This window comes from Prionailurus viverrinus, chromosome F2, assembly GCF_022837055.1.
Source record: "Prionailurus viverrinus isolate Anna chromosome F2, UM_Priviv_1.0, whole genome shotgun sequence".
Classification (NCBI taxonomy): domain Eukaryota; kingdom Metazoa; phylum Chordata; class Mammalia; order Carnivora; family Felidae; genus Prionailurus; species Prionailurus viverrinus.
The window spans coordinates 40,258,198-40,277,883 of NC_062578.1; positions in this window are offsets into that span (position 1 = coordinate 40,258,198).

Here is a 19,686-nt window from a genome sequence, read left to right on the forward strand (position 1 = left end):
AGCTTTGACCTTTCTCAGTGTTGCTGGAAGCACTTGACTTGGAACTCATTGAATCTGAAAAAGCCACCCATGAAACCACTCTTCTGTGAGTGATCACACAGCAGTGTTCAGGACCCTCCTGAAGTTCTTCCTGGAAACCTGACAGCTGCCATCATGGCCTATAATTGCCTCATATCAAATCCACACTGAGTATCTCCACACCTACACCATCCTTCCTCTTTCTGTCTAATTCAGACCCAAACACTTCTCTGAATAAAGTTTTGTCAGGCAGCTGTATTCATTTTAAGGTCAAATACAATGGTTTTATACAAATACCAGAATTTAAGATAAAATTTGCTTTTACTATATGACTATCAGCCACAAACAGTTACTAAATACCTCTAATGAATAGGCACTGTGGGAGGTTTTAGAGAGAAATATAGAAGACCTGGTTTGAACCCACAGTAACCTAACGAGGGAGGAGGAATCTTTGTGAACAAATAAATAACAAGAAATAACAATAATAAATGGTAACTGTAATGGATGGTGGGGTGAGCCACCCAGATTCCACTTCAAAGAATGAAAGGCACCTTTTTCCAGTTAGTAGGAGTGAGACCTCTCTTAAATAAACCAGCCTCACCTAAGGGCATGCCTGATTCTGGAAGCAGTCTGCATTCAGTGACTGATGACTTTATACCGGAAATTAAGTCTGGCGCCTACAGCCAACTGAAGATTTGTCTGAAAGGCCTCAGAAGTCTCCACCTCCCATACTATTGACTGACTCCTCCCTGGGCCCAATCCTGCTTCATCCTATTCCTTTAAAAGGGTGGTGATTAGTCCCAAAAGCATTCCTGATAAACTTCCTAAATGATAATCTCCAACTCAGAGAGCGCAATGGAAACTGATGTTGGAAAAATAACATTAATCTGTTCAGATGCCTGAATGATCTTTTCTCCAATAAGCACTCAATGCCAACAATTATAACAGTATGGTATATTGTTGCTTTTGGAAAGTGAGGTGGTGTTTTATAATTTAATAAACAATTCCAAGACCGATAAAACTGCGAAAGTGTCAGTCAGGGAGATAGCTGGTTTGGTTTGATGCAGAAATTAATTAAATGCATTAATCTACATGTCATGTAGATTAATGAGATTCATAATCTATATATGTAGATTATGTATATAATACAATGCACATAAATATGATAAAGTCAATCTATTAGTTATTTCTTGATTTCCCAACACAAATATGTTTAATATTTGGCCAAGAAGCATAGGCAACAGAGAAAGAATGTATGTTTTTCCCTGGAAGCCTACATTTTGGAGCAGATGATACTTCTATGCATGTAACTGATAGAGTATTAACTACAACAAGGAGAAGATTTGAGTAAAGAATTCAGGTAAGTCTTCCTGGAAGAGATTGCATAAGAGTAAATTTTGGAAAGATAGATACAATTCAGATAGGAAAAAAAAAAAAGGAAATTAGCCAGAGTTTTGGGACAGAGCTGGAAATAAAGTACTTGTGGGTAAAAGAGCAGCCTCCCCCCGTTCTGGACTCATTCTTGAAAATAAATATAATTTTTCATTTTAGAGTAGTGGCTCTGGAAGTATGTTTTTAAAGATGTATACTGCGATCAGATGCACTGAGTCTGTTCTCCACCTTCCACATTTCTTTTCTTTGCTGCCCACACTCACATGGGTCCCATTCCATCCTAGCTGTTTTTGGCAGGCTAGACATGCATATTGGTGCCTAGATTAGCTCTAGTTCCAGATTATTGACACGGGTTCCTTTGCTTGTGATATTTGGTTTTGTTGTTGTTGTTGACTTCCAGTTATGGTCCCTGCTTGATTTCTAGATATTTAATGAAGAAGATGCTGAATTCTGTAGCCATGCACATCATAGAAATTCTACAAAAACTATTTCAAAAGAAAGATGTTCAGGATTTATCAATGAAAGGGGAGAAAGAAACATAAAGGTGAGAAAGAAAGGAGCCATATTGAGTTAGTATTAACTAAGAGCAGTAATCATTTTGTTCACATTTTATTTTGTTCACACTAATTCATTTTTAATTTTCTTTGAAATGATAAATAGGCATTTTCCCCTCACTTATTCTTTTGTACGTGAATCCGTCTTAATGTGATTAATATTTTGCCTAAAAAGAAGCTGAAGACATAAGTAATTATAAAAAACCATACACAGTAAGAGTGCTTGTCCTCACCATATCCCACTATTCTTTAGATTTTCACTTATGAAAATGTTCACGTCAGATAAAATGGAGACATTTTCTTTAAAAAATATTTACTATCTATAGCTTCCCGAAAATGTTTAAGCTTCCCAGAATGGTCAGCTGGAAGCCTTAATTTCTTATTCCGTTTGTATTTTATAGTAGCCCATTAATTCTTTTTTTTATCCCATTAATTTTTTTGAAATGCTTCCTGATGAATAAATGTGTACTAGACATTGTCCTCCTCAGGTGTCCAAGCCTATAGCAAATAGTATTCACTGTGTTCAATGCACATACCTGATCCTGGGCATATGTAGATGTTAGTTACTCTAGCAGCTTTCTGTAAGTTCCTAGACCATTTCAAAGCCCATTTAAAAAAAAAAAAATTTTGGTGTTTATTTATTTTTGAGAGAGAGAGAGCGTGAGCAGGGGAGGAGCAGAGAGAGAGGGAGACACAGAATCCGAAGCAGTCTCCAGTCTCTGAGCTGTCAACACAGAGTCCAACGCGGGGCTTGAACTCACAAACTGTGAGATCATGACCTGAGCCATCCAGGCGCCCTTCCCCCCCTTTATTTTTCAAAGCCCATTTTCTCTTCAAAAGCTTTTTCTGAGTTTCCCTTAACTGCCTATTCAAAGAGTCATCTTTGCAAATATTAAATGCATGGTAAATAGTTCAGTAATTTATTGAATAATCTGAATACAAGTAGGCATCATTTTTCTCCGGTTTGGTCATACTAATGAAAATATTTTTCTCTATGGCTGGTTATTTTGGATACTCTGTCTCATTATAATAATACAACTTTTTTTTTTTTTTAAATCAAAGCATTAGTCCAAGTCAGAAAAGGACTTTTTCTTCAAAATTGCTTCTAAGTTTATGCATGAAGTTTTAAGGAGCCACTTAAAACCTGAAGATTACATCATGATAATCACCAAGGAGACCAGTGCCTGGGTGTCATTTGACGAAGGAAATAGAAAGGCTTATTTAGTTTGGAATATCATGATATAATAGAAAAATAATATTAATATGTGATTATTCACATTATCTTTTTCCTCTCTTAAACTCTAAGAAGAACTCCATCTTTGCCAGGTTAATTTCTAAGGCTTTACTGTGTAGAATTGGGGTAATGCATGAGAGGGAGAATAAAGAAACCTGATCTGATTGATTCATACTGGAAAGGACAGGGAGTTATTTATAGATAAGACCGTGGGCCGGGAGGTGGGGGGAATGGTAACAAGACAAGCAATATCCAGCATATGCTATGCTTGAGGGAGAGTTTAGGGGAGTTTCAGGAATAAGAGGGAAAGTTATCTGGCTAGCTGCCATGATATGATTTCAAAAGATTCAGAAGATAATGTTGAAGAAGGGATTAATTTTTTTTTTCTGTTTGTTATTAAGGAAACTCTCTCTCTTTTTTTTAGAGTGACTGCTATTTTACCTTTAAAATTCTTTTAGATGTCAAAATTATTTTTGAATGTGACAGTAGATGTGGCAGTTTGTAGGAGTTCCATTTAGGCTGTTGTGTTGGGGTTAATGGAGATATATCAAAGTGGAAATGTCTTAAAGACATTGAGAGATATATGACTTGAGTTTAGATCAGGGAAGGCTGGGAGAGATTTATAAATCATTAGCATGGCTGTGGCAGCTGACACGGGGGAAGGAAAGAACTCTTTGAGGAATGTAGCATTGAGGTGAAAGGCACGGGGGCCACAGCCTAAAGAAACATAGTTATCTAAACCAAGACCTGGAGCATACAGATGTTGACATTAGATATTCGGGAATGAAATGGTAAGAAGCACTGTCATTGGGTGGGTAGAAATTTAAACAAAATAGGGTTAATAGGAGCAACCAAGAAATGCAATCTTACCACAACAGTCTGATCATTTGGAGTCTGATGTCAAAGACACAAAGGATATGAGCAGGGAAGCAGAAAAAAAACGTAGGTGAGAACTGTTGTCTCCAAAGCAGTGTGTGGTGCTGACAGAAAGTGGCTACCAGCTATTTATTTTAATGGGGCCTCTCTGGCAGAACTTGTGTCGGATTTTGTATGCGAGGTCTGTAAGTGGCGAGTTATCAGGATGGGGGTAAGGGAAAAGGCAGCCATGTCAGGATTGGGCATATCAGAAGGGCATCATAGGAATGGCAGATTAAGGGCCTCTGAAAATCCACTGCTCCATAAAAGCAGTGGGAACATGGATAAAAATTGCCAGAGTCAATTTTTTAACAACTCTGGAGATTAGTCAAAGACTTGCAACAATTCAAGGATCTGAGGAGAGCAGGCAGTGTTGTGCCCTGTTCAGTTCAGGAATTCTCTCAGTTTCTTTCTGGAAGCACCACCGTTTCTCAAGGTACAGAATAAATAAGATATTTATAAGTTGGAAGCAATCAACTTTTTACAAATAATTTCATTTTAGTGTTTCCTCCTAACTCAATCTTATTCTGAGGTTTCAGATGGCTATACCAAATTATCCTTGAAGATCTATTTAAACCTGACGATTGCTATGACTATTACAATTCCAGAATGGCATTAGATATTAATATAACACTATTATTTTCCTCAAAATGTATAAAGCGCTTTATATATTTATCAATTGTTGTTACATGCAGTGTCTCATAATCATCATGAAAGTTCTGTGAGGAAGGTAACATGGTTCCCATTTTATGGATGAACAAAATAAGGTTCAAAGGGATATTGCAATTTACCTAAGGCCACCAAAAGAGTGAATGGGGGGATCACTCACTTTCTTCTCCGTCTCCTCCTTTTCATCCTTCTTCTTTTAAAATATTTTTTAGGGTAAAGTTTAAGAAGGATACAGTATAACCACCACTCAAGTCAAGAAATACAACATTACCAGAGTCCCAGAGCCCTTTGGTGTCACCTCTCAATTGTTATCCCTTCACTCTCCCCAAAAAGTAACTACTATCTTTACAGCTATGACAGTGCCTCCTTTACTTTCTATTTTACCACCCAAGCATTCATCTCTGAAAACTATGAATGTTTGTACTTTATATAAATAGAATCTGCATACGTGTGTGTGTGCATAAACACACGTATACACCATGTATATAAACACATACATATATATATAGTGAAAGTCTGACATTTTTCACCCAAACTATGCTTTATCCATGTTTAGGTGCAGCTAAACTTTGTACATTTTCCTTGTTGTATGCTATATGGTGATGGGTGTATTATATGAAGATATCACAATTTATGTATGCATTTCATTACTGATGGATACTTGGATTGTTTCTAGTTTTCATCTATTTCCAATAATGCTGCTATGAACATACTTGAATGTGTGTCACATTTCTACTGAATATATACCTAGAAATGGCACATCTTGATTTGGTAGAAAATGCCAATCCATATGTATACCTCTTCTGTGAAGTGCTTGTCCACTTTTCTATTTGGTTGTCTTTTTCTTATTGATTTATAAGAGTTTTTTAAAAAAAGTTTCGGTTATAAGCTCTTGGTTGTGTATGATAAGTAGCTTATTCCATAATTCCCTTTTTACTCTTCTAATGGTGACAAACAGAAATTCTTAGTTTTATTAATCTTTTCCTTTGTGCTAAGTGTGTTCTATATACTATTTAAGAAATACTTCTCTATCCTTACATAGAGGCCACTTAGATATTATTTTAATTATCTCCTAGAAGTATTACTTTTTAGTCTTTCACAGTTAGATCTAAAATCCATCTAGAAATTTTATTTTGTTGCCTATCATGTGAGGTATGGATTCCAACAAATTCCCAAATGTCTCAGGACATATTAAAATACTGCAATGCTACCTTTAAAGAACAAACAAACAAACAAACAAAAACTCAGGTGTTTTAGTTCAGTAACTAAATCAGACTTTTAAAATATTTGTGCCCAGCATTTCAAGTAATCCTTACTAGAAAGGTTGCTCTGAATTACCCAGCCATCTCTTACTAGAATCAGAAATCAGCCATCCTTGGACTTTTCATCTTTTTACATCTGTCTCCTTTTAGACATAATGCCTGCCATTCTGGACCTTTCATATGACCAAAGAGATATGGCACATGCCTCTTAAGCAGTTACAGAACAATATAAGACAATTACTTATTAAATACAAACTTGAGTGGTATAGACATTAAGTGCTTTGGAAACCAAGAAAAGGTAAAGTACTCTGTGATAGATTTACATTACAGAGAGGACTACAGAAAAATGCACAAGAGGGAAAAAGCCTCTAAGTGATGATGGCCAGATGAAAGTGAATATAAAACTAAGGCCAATAAGAGAAATGAACATGGCTGGCTACTGGACTCAGGAAGATCCTGACAATCTAGGAGGGTCATCCAGAGATTTTTGCCATGTCCAGGGGAAACAGGTAAATATTTTTTGGAGTTGAAATCCCCTAGTAATGAAAATCTTAAAGTTTGGGGCTCTATTTTGAGAACAATGGCAGGCAATAAGAAGGTTTGAACCACTGATTGACATAGTAATTACAGAGGTCTTCCTGATGGATTTGAGATGGAAGAAATGAGGGGAAAAAAATGGGCAGGAAAGACTTTCCTTATCACAGGTTAGAGCCCCAGGCCTAGGGGAAGACCATGTCTAATAGTGGCACCAAGCGATAGCAAAAAACAATGTCAGATAAATTAAAACACATGTCCACACAAAAACTTGTACATGAATATTTGTAGAAGATAGCCAAAAAGTAGAAACAGACCAAATGTCTATCACCTGATAAATGGGTCAACAAAATGTGGTATACCCATATAATGAAATGTTATTCCTAATCCTCTCTAGATCTCTTACTGTTCAAGGAAGGATAAGGAAAGTCTCAAAGGTGTGATATTTCCCAAGAATTTGAGAAGAAGTTTTGATCCAGAACTAATTTCATAAGTAGAGAAATGTCATTAACAGTGCCCAAATTGTCATAAAGTAATTTGTCTCACTTTCAACTCACGGAATGGGAACAAGAATGCACAAATTAAAAGCAGAGTATAAGAACGAAGACTTCAAAAAGGCTACAAAATTCAAATGGGCTTAAATAAAAAAGGAAATTATTGGTTCAAGTAAGGTTTTTGGGCTTCAGGCACAGCCTCATCAAGGAGCTCAAATCATGTCAAGATTCAGTCTCTTTCTACGTCTCTTGACTCTGTGTCCTTTGTTCTCTTTATTAACTTCATTCTTACTCAGGCTCTTCGTACATATTGTTCTCTGGCAATTCTACGTTTGCTTCCTGAATAATCTCAATGGAAAAGAAGGCTTCTCTCCTCCAAAAGTTCCAGTAAAAGGGCCAAGAAGTATTCTTATTAGCCTGGCATGATGACAGACTCTCTGATTGGCAGGTCTGGGTCACATGCCTGCCTCTGAAGCTGAGTGGTGGAGTCAACCACATGTGAACCAAACTCACCGAGAGTAGAAGCGGGGTAGAGTTGCCAGATTTAACAAATGAAAATACAAGATGCCAGGTTAAATTTGAATTTCAGACAAATGATGAATATTGTGTTGGTGTAAGTATATCCTATGCAATATTTTGTACATATTTACTTTAACATGTTATTTGTTGTTTCTTAGAAATTTGTTGATTCTCAGATTTCACTGGAAGTCCTGTATTGTAACTGGCAATCCTAAAGTGGGTACTTCTATAAAGGAAAATTAGAATGCTATTACAGAAAGGGGAATTGGTGCTCAGTAGGGAAAATTGAAATATCTGTGAAGAGTAGGCTAGAGAAGAGGCCAGTATATCTCTTTGTCCTTCTGAAACTACCACCCAAAGTATTAAGAAACCTCTTCAGTACAGTCAAGGGATAAACTAATGTCATGCTGAAAATATGCCAAATTTGCAATCCTAATTAAAGCATTTGGAGAGAACATGACTCATTCCAAAATAAGCCAAAGAAATTCATTCACCTACAAAGTCACTTTCTTCTTTCACGAAAAGTCACTTTCTTCTTTCACGAACGCGAAAATAAAGGACTTTGTTTTCATAAACCTGAATGTCTGAGGAAGTTTCAGTGAAAATAAGCGCATCAGTCCCCACATACCCATTTAACTAAAGAAATCAGTGACATACAAAGAATCATGAGTAAATGTAAATGTCACCACCCAAAGCCCCCTCAAGCAGAAGTCGGAGGAGAATTTGATCATTATGATCTCTTGAATCCAGATCTCATCCCTGATCTACAAACCTTAAAATTTCATTGAGTCCATTTACATAATACACTCTACAAAATTAAATTCCAAGTCCACATCATGACTGGAAAAATACAGGTTTCTGAGTTTTACGACTATAGCACACTTGCATAAGGTGTTCCATAACAAAGGCTCTTTGCAGAGGGACAAAATATGCCAAGTGAAATAAACTAAAATAAGTGCCCATATGTGCGCATATATAAAAAATTCATATAGAGAAATATTTATTCTTACTTATTTCCTATAGGAATATAAATGTGATTTTAAGGGGAGGTAATTTTACAAATTATAAATCTTCCATTTCGCTAATTCAAAAAAAAAAAAAAAGGCATTTTTAACCAGGCTTCAGACCTGTCACCTGAGCCACCCCTGGACCCTCCCTCAGCATCCACTTACACCTATTCAAACTTCCGTGTGCCTTCCAGGAATGAACGGGAATGGCTAAGAGGAGCGAGGCGGATGGATGCCCCACGTGATACCAAGGCATCTATTTTCCATCCCTAAAAGAACAACGACGCTATTTGTGGTTGCCAGTTGCCCATATATCATCCTCTCCCTCTTCTCTTTCTTTTCCTTCTCACACCTGTGTTTGTGAACCAACCTTAAAATCTTTTGCAAAAGCAAAGCAGAGCAGCTGGGGGTTGTTTGTTTCACATACCTTCTGGCTAGTGCCACTCCACAAATGTCCAATTCGCACTTCCATCTTGCCAGTCTACAGGGAATTTTCTGCTTTTCGTTGCTTTATTCGGGGACATTTTTTTTTTTTTGCTGTGTGTGGGTGTATGTGGTGGGGAGAGGGGTAAGCTGGGTGGGGAGCAATGTGCTCTTTGGTTGCTGAGTTTAGCTATCGCCATTTGTGATAGGGCAACAACTTTTAGGAGTTCAGCGGAACCACGCCAGCCTTTCTAACAAGAGAATAGACCGGTAGGTATTGGAAACAGTCGTGTGCTACAAGGGAAACAGCCAACATCTTATTTGCATCCATGCATAGCAACAATGCAATTAAGGCAAACTTCTTAGAGAATTAGATTGAGATGGTAATTAAAGAATTGTGCAGTGCATTTTAATGTGATCATAGAGAAGTAAATTATTTGGTATTGCTATATTCTCCCACTTCAGAATAAAATGCCCTGGGACCTTTAAATGAAAATTCCCTCAAATTTCACTGGTACTGGGGAACTGATTAAAGCAGAAACTACTTGCTTAAGATTTCAGTAGCTCTAAAGTTCACTACATTAAATTCCCCACAATGGAGAGCCTTCTTACAGCTCCGGAATGCAAGATACACAGTGAGGTTTTTTCCGATGCGTTGGCATTGTAGCGTAGGCCCCCAAAACTGAGGAAATCAGGCAGAAGTGCTTCTGTATTCGAAATAGAAGTAGCAGGAAGCCCCATCCTATATTTACTAACTCACGTTAAATAATCAGTGCCCATCATTCCCATTACCCACCTCCATTTTAAAAAAAAGAATGAAAAGAGCCCCTGTGTTTGAGCATTATGGACCCCACAGCCGAGGCATTTCCCTTTTATCTTGGCCAGAGGAGAAAGAGTTAAGGAGAACTGCCTCAGGAAGAGCTACATGAGGCAACGCGGGGAACCGTGCCTGGCTAGACCCTGTAGTTGCCACCATGAGCCAGGAAATAAGTATTGTGAGTGACACGTGTCCCCAGAGGACAGAGACTGGTGTTTGCATTCTACCTGGTGAGCTCACACACAAGGCCTGAGATTGCCTGAACTACGCGTGGAAGCAAGGGCTGCTCTGGGGAGAATCCTGTGCTTGTGCCAGTTGGCTTGATGGAGTGTGTCTGTCACATTGGCTCAAGCCCTCATGATTGGACCCTGCCCAAAAGGGAGGCCAGTAGAGATTAGCAGATGCCAGCAGTAAGAGGCTGAGAAGTGGGGGACTCCAAAGGTCAGCCAGGGTGTGCCATTCACATCAGGGAATTATATGAGGAGGTCCCTGTGTGTTTTAAGGGTATCAGGATCTGTTTTAAATAGGTATGGTAAGGCACACAGACACAGACAGGACTGTTATGAAGAAAGATGTTTATTAGACTCACAGATCCCTGGAAACAGGAAGCATGCCATATAGGGAGACACATAGGTTAGCACCAGAGTCGGTCAGAAGGCAGAGTGAGCCAGGGGCAAATGTGAGCAAGAGCCTTTATTGTGGTTACCCTGGGAAAGAACGTGTCAAGCAGGGTGAGCAGCTTTATGATTGACTAGTTTGAATAATTTCAGCAGTTTGTGGGGCATAGGAGTTGTCCTTAGTTGATTGGTACCTGGTCCTGGAGCAATAAAAGAGGGGGCAGGATTGTGGGCTCTAGACTGGTTAGTTTGTACCTAAAGGTGTGCTTCTGAGTAAGTCGTTTTCTGTTTCAAGAAACTGGCTGATCTCTCCAGGATCAACAAAGGCCCAAGTGTCAAAGTCTCCAGATAACAGAAAATAAAAGATAGAGCACCACCGCAGATGCCCGTGTCTGAGCTTCAAGAAGCAGCTACTATTACGATGCCACCCTGTTGGGAAGCTTGATGGTGAGCCCGTGTTAATCAGAAAGAACTGTGGCAGTATAAGGGGCATAAACCTTTGTCCTTCTCCCCAGATGGAGGAAAAACAACTGGAGTGAGATACGTGGCCAACCACTCTTAAGGGCTATGGGGAAATTTGCTCTAGAAGCTGCATTTGGAACAGTAATTTTCAAAATTACTGAGGTTGTTTTTTGTTTGTTTGTTTTAATTTTTGTTTAACATTTGTTTATTTTGGACAGAGAGAGACAGAGCATGAGCGGGGGAGGGGCAGAGAGAGAGGGAGATACAGAATCCGAAGCAGGCTCCAGGCTCTGAGCTGTCAGCACAGAGCTCGATGTGGGGCTCCAACTCATGGACCGTGAGATCATGACCTGAGCCAAAGTCGGAAGCTTAACCGACTGAGCCACCCAGGTGCCCCTATTTGTTTGTTTTTTAAATCAGAGGTGTTCTCACAACTTTCCAGCCTTTACATATTTATTTATTTGAAGTTATCCCAGTTTCCCAATATTGTTTTCTTTTCATTTTAGTTTTCTTCATCTCTTATACAACATATGTCTTGCAATAATTTTTCCCTTTCAATGATAAAGGATGGCTTCTTTTTTCATAGGCCCTTATGTATTTGACTATCTTTCTGTAGTCTTCACACACAAAATTTTGCTTCAGTTTTGAATTTGAATTAGAACTCTTAATATGTCTCCTTTTTCTTTTCTTTCTTTCTTTCTTTCTTTCTTTTTTTTTTTTTTTTGGTGGAATTTGGTTCTGGAGAGATGAAAAGCTGGAGGTTGGTCCTAATGTTTATTATCTCTTAGATGATGTGCTTTTCTTATTTGATTCATGTAGAGCTTTTTAAAAATATCCTTTTAATTAAAAAGAAATTCCTCATCTATGTCTTAAAGTGAGTCAACCTTTATTGATTTTGGACTGAAACATGATGACACGTTTAGACCAACTGGCTCGGATTTCTTTTGTCCGGAAAATGTCTTTTGTTTGTCACTCTTATTTCATTTTCTCTGGTTTTTAATCAGGAAACTTCTGGTGTTTTTAAGTTGACCCTTTTTCTGTTTTCCATATTCACCTTTCCATGTTGTAATTTTTAGTCTTCATTGGTTAGCAATATGTTCAAATGCAAACAACAAAACAGCAAACTGTGGATTAAACAAGCAGGATGGTTTGTTTTATATCACAAGAGGGTCAGAGTTAGGCAGGACACAGCTAGTGCAATGGTTTAAACAATGATTAAAACAATATCAGTATATTAGGCTCATTCTGTTTCTGTGTTCCTCCAGCCTTAGCATGTGGGCTTATTGCCTCTTAGTTTTAAAATGGTTGCTGCAATGGCAGTCATCATTACTGTGTTCCAAAAAGGAAATGGAGGCAAGAACAAAAAGGCAAAGAAGGCTTTCTCCCAGTGACATTCTGTCTTTTTATTTGGATGGAGATAGTCCAGGACTAACTCTTTGCCTATTGGCCAGACGTGGTCACATGCTTCCCTTGCTGGTAAGTGGCTGGGAAAGGGGTGTGGATGGGGTTGGCTAGCCCCCAGGAGTACCTGCTTCAAGTGTCTTCATGCTCTCTCTCTTTGTCATGGCAGAGGCGTTCAAATTGCTCCTTTATGTAGTTAAGCCATTTTTCCAGAACTAATTCTATTATTTTATGTTTCCAATGCAGATTTTAATTCTGTGATTTTTGTTTTTGGTTTCCATGATTTTTAATTCTCATTTTATTACTATCACTTTTTTGGCATTTTAAGCCTCTGCTTTTTTTATTTCCTTCTGTATGTCAACCTAACTTTTACAACCTTATTCTGCCCTCTCTTTATGATTTTTTGTTGTTATTTTTCTATGCCGACCATCATTTTGCCTCTCTTACTGAAAACAATAAGTTTATTTTTTTTTAATTTCCTGTAATAAGCATTTATAGTGGTGTAATTTCCTTTGAGTCTTTCATACAATACTCTATTTTTCTTATGTCAAGGACTTTTTCCCCCAAAGGCCCCATTTATTCATTTGTATATTTTTTTAATTTACTCTTGCTTAAGAATGAACTAAATATATAAAACTCACATATACCTCTTATTTTCCTTTGCCCCTGCTCCTAATGTCCACTTCAGTGCTTGCAGACTCCTAGTCTTGTTCTCAGATTTCATGTTATGGATGAATTGGTGAATTAATGATTGATGAATTAATGATTGATTTCCCCATCCCCCAATCCAATTTCCACTATCCAATAGCATTTATTTATTGGTCTGAGGAAAACTGCCCCACAGTTTTCAAATGTGAGAATTTATGTTCAGCACAATTATAGCAAAGTGTGACACACAGTTAGATCTCATTATATATAATATCACCACCACCATCATCACCATCATCACTATTAGAGGAAAGACTCATGTTAATCATCATCACATTTTACAAATGTAAAATCCAATGATTTGAGATAAACCATTTCACGAGAGCATAGAACAAAGGAACTAGAATCCATAACCAGCAAAGAAATTGAATCAATAATCAAAAACCTCCCAACAAGCAAGAGTCCAAGGCCAGATGGCTTCCCAGAGGAATTTACCAAACATTTAAATAAAGGTTAACATCTATTCTTTTGAAGCTGTTTCAAAAAATAGAAATGGAAGGAAAACTTCCAAACTCATTCTACGAGGCCAGCATTATCTTGATTCTAAAACCTGACAAAGACTTCACTAAAAAGGAGAACAACAGACCAATTTCCCTGATGAACATGGATGCAAAAATTCACAACAAGATACTAGCAAACCAGATCCAACAATACATTAAAGAATTATTCCCCACGATCAAGTGGGATTTATTCCTGGGATGCAGGGCTGGTTCAATGTCTGCAAATCAATGTGACACATCACATCAATAAAAGAAAGGATAAGATCCACATGATCCTCTCAATAGAGGCAGAGAAAGCATTTGGCAAAATACAGCATGTTTTCTTGATAAAAACTCTCAAGAAAGTAGGGATAGAAGGATCGTACTTCAAAATCAAAGGCCATATGTGAAAGATCCACCACTAATATCATCCTCAATGGGGAAAAACTGAGTTTTCCCCCTAAGGTCAGGAATACAATAAGGATGTCCACTCTCACCACTGTTATTCAACATAGTATTGGACATCTTAGCCTCAACAATCAGACAACACAAAGAAATAAAAGGCATCCAAGTCAGTAAGGAAGAAGTTAAACTTACACTCTTTGCAGATGACATGATACACGTACGTGGAAAACCCAAAAGACTCTGCCAAAAAACTTCTAGAACTTATACATGAATTTAGCAAAGTCACAGGATATAAAGTCAATGTACAGAAATGGGTTCCATTTCTATATATCAATAATGAGGCAGCAGAAAGAGAAATCAAGGAATCGATCCCATTTACAGTTGCACCAAAAACCATAAAATACCTAGGAATAAACCTAACCAAAGAGGTAAACAATCTATACACTGAAAACTATACAAAAAAAAAAAAAACAACTTATGAAGGAAATTGAAGAAGACACAAAGAAATGGAAAACATTCCATGTTCATGGATTGGAAGAACAAATATTGTTAAAATGTCAATAGTACCCAAAACAATCTACATATTCAATGCAATCCCAATCAAAATAACACCAGTATTCTTCACAGAACTAGAACAAACAATCCTAAAATCTGTATGGAACCAGAAAAGACTCCAAAAAGCCAAAGCAAACCTGAAAAAGAAATCCAAAGCTGGAGGCATCACAATCCCAGACTTCAAGCTGTATTACAAAGCTGTAATCATCAAGACAGTATGGTACTGGCACAAAAACAGACACATAGATCCATGGAGCAGAATAGAGAACCCAGAAATGGACCCACAAATGTATGGCCAACTAATCTTTGACAAAGCAAGAAAGAATATCTAGTGGAAAAAATACAGTCTCTTCAGCAAATGGTGTTGGAAAAACTGGACAGCAACATGCAGAAGAATGAACCTGAACCACTTTCTTACACCATACACAAAAGTAAACTCAAAATGGATGAAAGAACCTAAATGTAAGACAGGGAGCCATCAAAACCCTACAGGAGAAAACAGGCAACAGCCTCTTCGACCTCGGTGGCAGCAACTTCTTACCTGACATGTCTCCAGAGGCAAGGGAAACAAAAGCAAAAATGAACTATTGGGACTTCATCAAGATAAAAAACTTCTGAACAGCGAAGGGAACAATCAGCAAAACTAAAAGGCAACCGATGGAATGGGAGAAGATTTTTTGCAAATGACTTATCAGATAATGGGTTAGTATCCAAAATCTATAAAAAGCTTACCAAACTCAACACCCAAAAAACAAATAATTCAGTGAAGAAATGGGCAAAAGACATGAATAGACACTTTTCCAAAGAAGGCCTCCAGATGGCCATCAGACACATGAAAAAATGCTGAACATCACTCATCATCAGGGAAATAAAAATCAAAACCACAACAAGATATCACCTCACACCTGTAAGAATGGATAAAATTAACAACTCGGGCAATAGCAGATGTTGGTGAGGATACAGAGAAAGAGGATCTCTTTTGCACTGCTGGTGGGAATGCAAACTGGTGCAACCATTCTGGAACATAGTATGGAGGTTCCTCAAAAAGTTAAAAATAGAACTACCCTATAACCCAGAAATTGCACTACTAGGTATTTATCCAAAGGATACAGGAGTGCAGATTTGAAGGGGCACATGCACCCCAATGTTTATAGCAGCTCTATCAACAATAGCCAAAGTATAGAAAGAGCCCAAATTTCCATTGGCTGATGAATGGATAAAGAAGATATGGTGTGTGTGTGTGTGTGTGTGTGTGTGTGTGTCTTTATGTGTGTATATATATATATATATATATATTATGTGTATATATACATACTCAGCAACAAAAAGAATGAAATCTTACCATTTGCAACAATGTGAATGGAACTAGAGGGTATTATGCTAAGCAAAATTAGTCAGTCAAAGACAAATATCACATGACTTCACCCATATGTGGAATTTAAGATACAAAACATGAATATAAGGGAAGGGAAGCAAAAATAATATAAAAGCAGGGAAGGGGACAAAACATAAGAGACTTAAATACAGACAACAAAATGAGGGTTGCTGAGGGGGTTTTGGATTGAGGGATGGGACAAATGGGTGAGGGGCATTAAAAGGGACACTTGTTGGAATGAGCACTGGGTGTTATAGGGGATGAATCAATGGATTCTACTCCCGAAATCATTATTGCACTATATGCTAACTTGGATGTAAATGAAAAATAAATAAATAAATAAATAAAACAAAATATATTGAACAGATTTATATATATATATGTGTATTTATGAACATAATAGGTATTACTAGTGTATTTCTACAGTGCAGTCAGCTTTATAATTGAGGTATCTATTTGAAGTAAGGTACATGAAATAAAATGTATAGTAAGCACTAAAACTGTTAAATTTGTGATTATAATAGTTATTTTCTTTGACCATGGATTGAAATTAATTAAGCTAAATGAATTTTGAGAATGATTTAAAACTTTACTCCAAATGTAAATAAATTCATTGTGATTCAATATTTTAAAAAAAGATACATAACAGATGAACATAAGGGAAGGGAAGCAAAAATAATATAAGAACAGAGAGAGAGAGAGAGATAAACCATAAGGTAATCTTAAATACAGAGAACAAACTGAGGGTTGCTGGAGGGGTTTTGGGTGGTGGAATGGGAGAAATGGGCGAGGGGCATTAAGGAGGACACTTGCTGGGATGAGCACTGGGTGTTATATGTAAGTGATGAGTCACAAAATTCTATTTCTTAAATCATTATTGCACTATATGTTAACTAACTTGGATGTAAATTATAAATAAATAAATAAATAAATAGCATATATGACACCATTAAAAAAACAAATAAACAAACAACAAGAACAAAGCAACTAGACCAGCCAGGCAACAGGCAGAGGAAGGAAGTGGTTATGGCTGCAGCTGTGTCACAGAAGGCTTACCTGAGGAAGTAGTGCTTAAGCTGAGCTGAGAGAAATGATGTATCAATCAGGACTATTTTATTTGTCATCGGGTTTCTAGCGAACAGACTTCAATAAAAGGGCGGTGATTGATTCAAGGCATTGAGAAGTCCAGGCCAGATCAGGCTTCTGGCAGATAATCCACCTCTCCATTATCTGACTCTGCTATCCTCTGTGTTCATTAATTCTCCAAAGGTCTCCAGAATTCACAGAAAGACAAAGAGCAGCTCCATATTAACTTTCTACCATGTTTGCTAACACTTCATGCAAAGGGAACAGCACATGGAGAACAACTAAGAACAGTGTCTGTCTTCATTTTCCTCCTTACTATTTTGAAGCCTCTCTTGCCTTCAGTACCCCCAGTGTATATTCTGTAAGAGTTGTGATCTTTGAATGGTTGTAGAAATGGAAGTTCCAGTCTGACTCTGTCTGAACACCCCTAGGCAAGCACAGTGTTTTGCAATTTGTGTAAATTATGTGTCCAAGAGAGGATCAAAGAGTGAGGAGAAATTTTCCTTTCATGGTACCTATTCAGCTACATGGTTTTATTTTTAGAGAGTAAATGTCCATGGGACATGGATTTTATTCAGCAAATCAGCTCCAACCAGCTTTTTAAAAAAGTGAAAGAACTAATTAATTCTGTAACTAAAGAAAATTCCTCTCAGAGTCTAATAAATTGCTGACTTCAGCTTCTAGTGTTATGAGGTTTCATCTTTTTTGAGCCATCATGAATTTTTAACTTGAGAGCTATGGGAGACTTTTTTAGGGGATGAGTGAAATTGCCTGATATTAATTTATCTCTGATGATCACATGAGATATATTTGAGAATTAGTCAACTCTTTGTGTTCAACTGGAGTGGGGAGGGGGTGTTGGAGGGGAGTCAAGTGTTGCTTTCTTCTGGAATACCATAATGCTGGCCAGACTACTATTTGGCATGGGTTGATAGAAGGAGAGTTAATCATTGGATCAACAGAGTAGATTTAGGCTTTCAATGCCCCTCTTACCCTAAAATTCTGTATCTCCATTACTCTATATTTAAGAGAATTAGTAAAACAATAGCCACTGAATTCCACCTGTGGATAAATTGCTTGACCCGCCTTGTACATGACATGCTTTCTCCAGTTTGCCACTTACTTGGTGAGAAGAGAGAAAGAATGGATTATTTACAAAACAAAATAATATGTTAAAGTAAGTAAACAAGGAGGCCATTACACTGAAGTGGCTCTAATGCCTTGGCAGCCCACGTAAGCAAAACCTAAGCCAGGGTTAACTTCTGTAAATGTACTGATTTCCAAAAAAGAACAAATTTAAGAACAACCAGCCTCAAAAGGCCAATTAGACTTTTCCAAATAAGGCAACCGATTAAACTGTAGCAAATCACATAATTTCTTTGCTTCACTTCCTCCTCCTCTGCATATAGCCTCTCCCTTAACCTTTCTTAGTTTGGCATTGGCCAATTCCAACCCATCTTTGGTCAAATAAACTCTTGAAAATTTCAGTGTGACTCAGTTTATCTTTTGATGGTTACCAGTGAAATTATTGTGCAAGGAATAAAAAGCAGACTCTATAAACTTTCTGCAGGTCAAAGCAATGACAATTTTTTGTGAAGGATTCCACGCAAGCAGGTCCATTTATTAAAACAGAGCCAACTCATCCGAAGGTAGATGGTGTGAAGTCGAATTTCAAGTCTATGCAACTGCTTAACAGGAGGCACCAAAGACCCAATGTCTGTGATATGCTTTGTGGAATACAGAATCTTGCCGTTTGACAATAATAGAGGGACTCAGGATATGCAGCAATGGTGAATGAGGCTGGAGACACTGGATTCAAATGTCAGATCTGGATGAGGAGCAATGTGGAATCACCTTGCAAACCGTAAGTCTCTCTCTATAATCTGATATTATTGTACACAACTGTTCCACCTGATTAATGAAGGAAACTGGGCTCTTTTAATTCTCTCGAGGTGGAAGAAAGAAACAGAGCCGGAGGTATCTTTTTTGTTTATAAGTTACGCAAAAGTACATTTGTAATGCAAACTGTGGAGGCATAATAACACTTACAGACTATGAACGCCCACCACGTGTGAGGCACCGGCCAAAAGAATACACATAAATGCTCATTTTGCAGTCATCAAAAAATTGAGGGCAGAATCATTTTACCTATTTTGTAAGGGAAAGACTTAAAACCTCCGACTGCATCATTAATTTGCCATAAATAGCATGGTAAATAGCAAGAATGATGGGAAGAGGTATTGTATGTCTGACAAGTGGAAAATGAAATATGAGAATTAGAAGAAAACAAAAGAAACCCAGAACAAGCATGGCTTAGAGTATGATTAGGATAGATTTAACTTAGAAACTCAGCGATCTGGAACCTGGAGAGTATACACAGATTTATTTCTAGTTTTTAGTTTATTGATATTTTTGGTATTGACTGTATATCATTCGACCCTGAAGATGGACAGGTAAAACAAAAGGAACGTCCCAAGTCACCGTGTCATTGTTGCCCAGAGCGAATAGCACTGCTCCAGTCCATAGCTGCGGAGTCAGGACCATGTTCCCTTAAGTAATCCTATCAGACCTCATTTTGTTTATCAATAGCAATATCCATGCTTCTTAAATATCAAATATCCACTATATCCAAGAAGCAAATATCTAATCCAAAACTTAATGCAGATAATTACTGAATCATATATCCCTGGGAAGCAATTATTTTTAAACAGCCATAGCTGTTTTGATTACATGGACATTTAGGTTCCCTCTTTGCCTTGT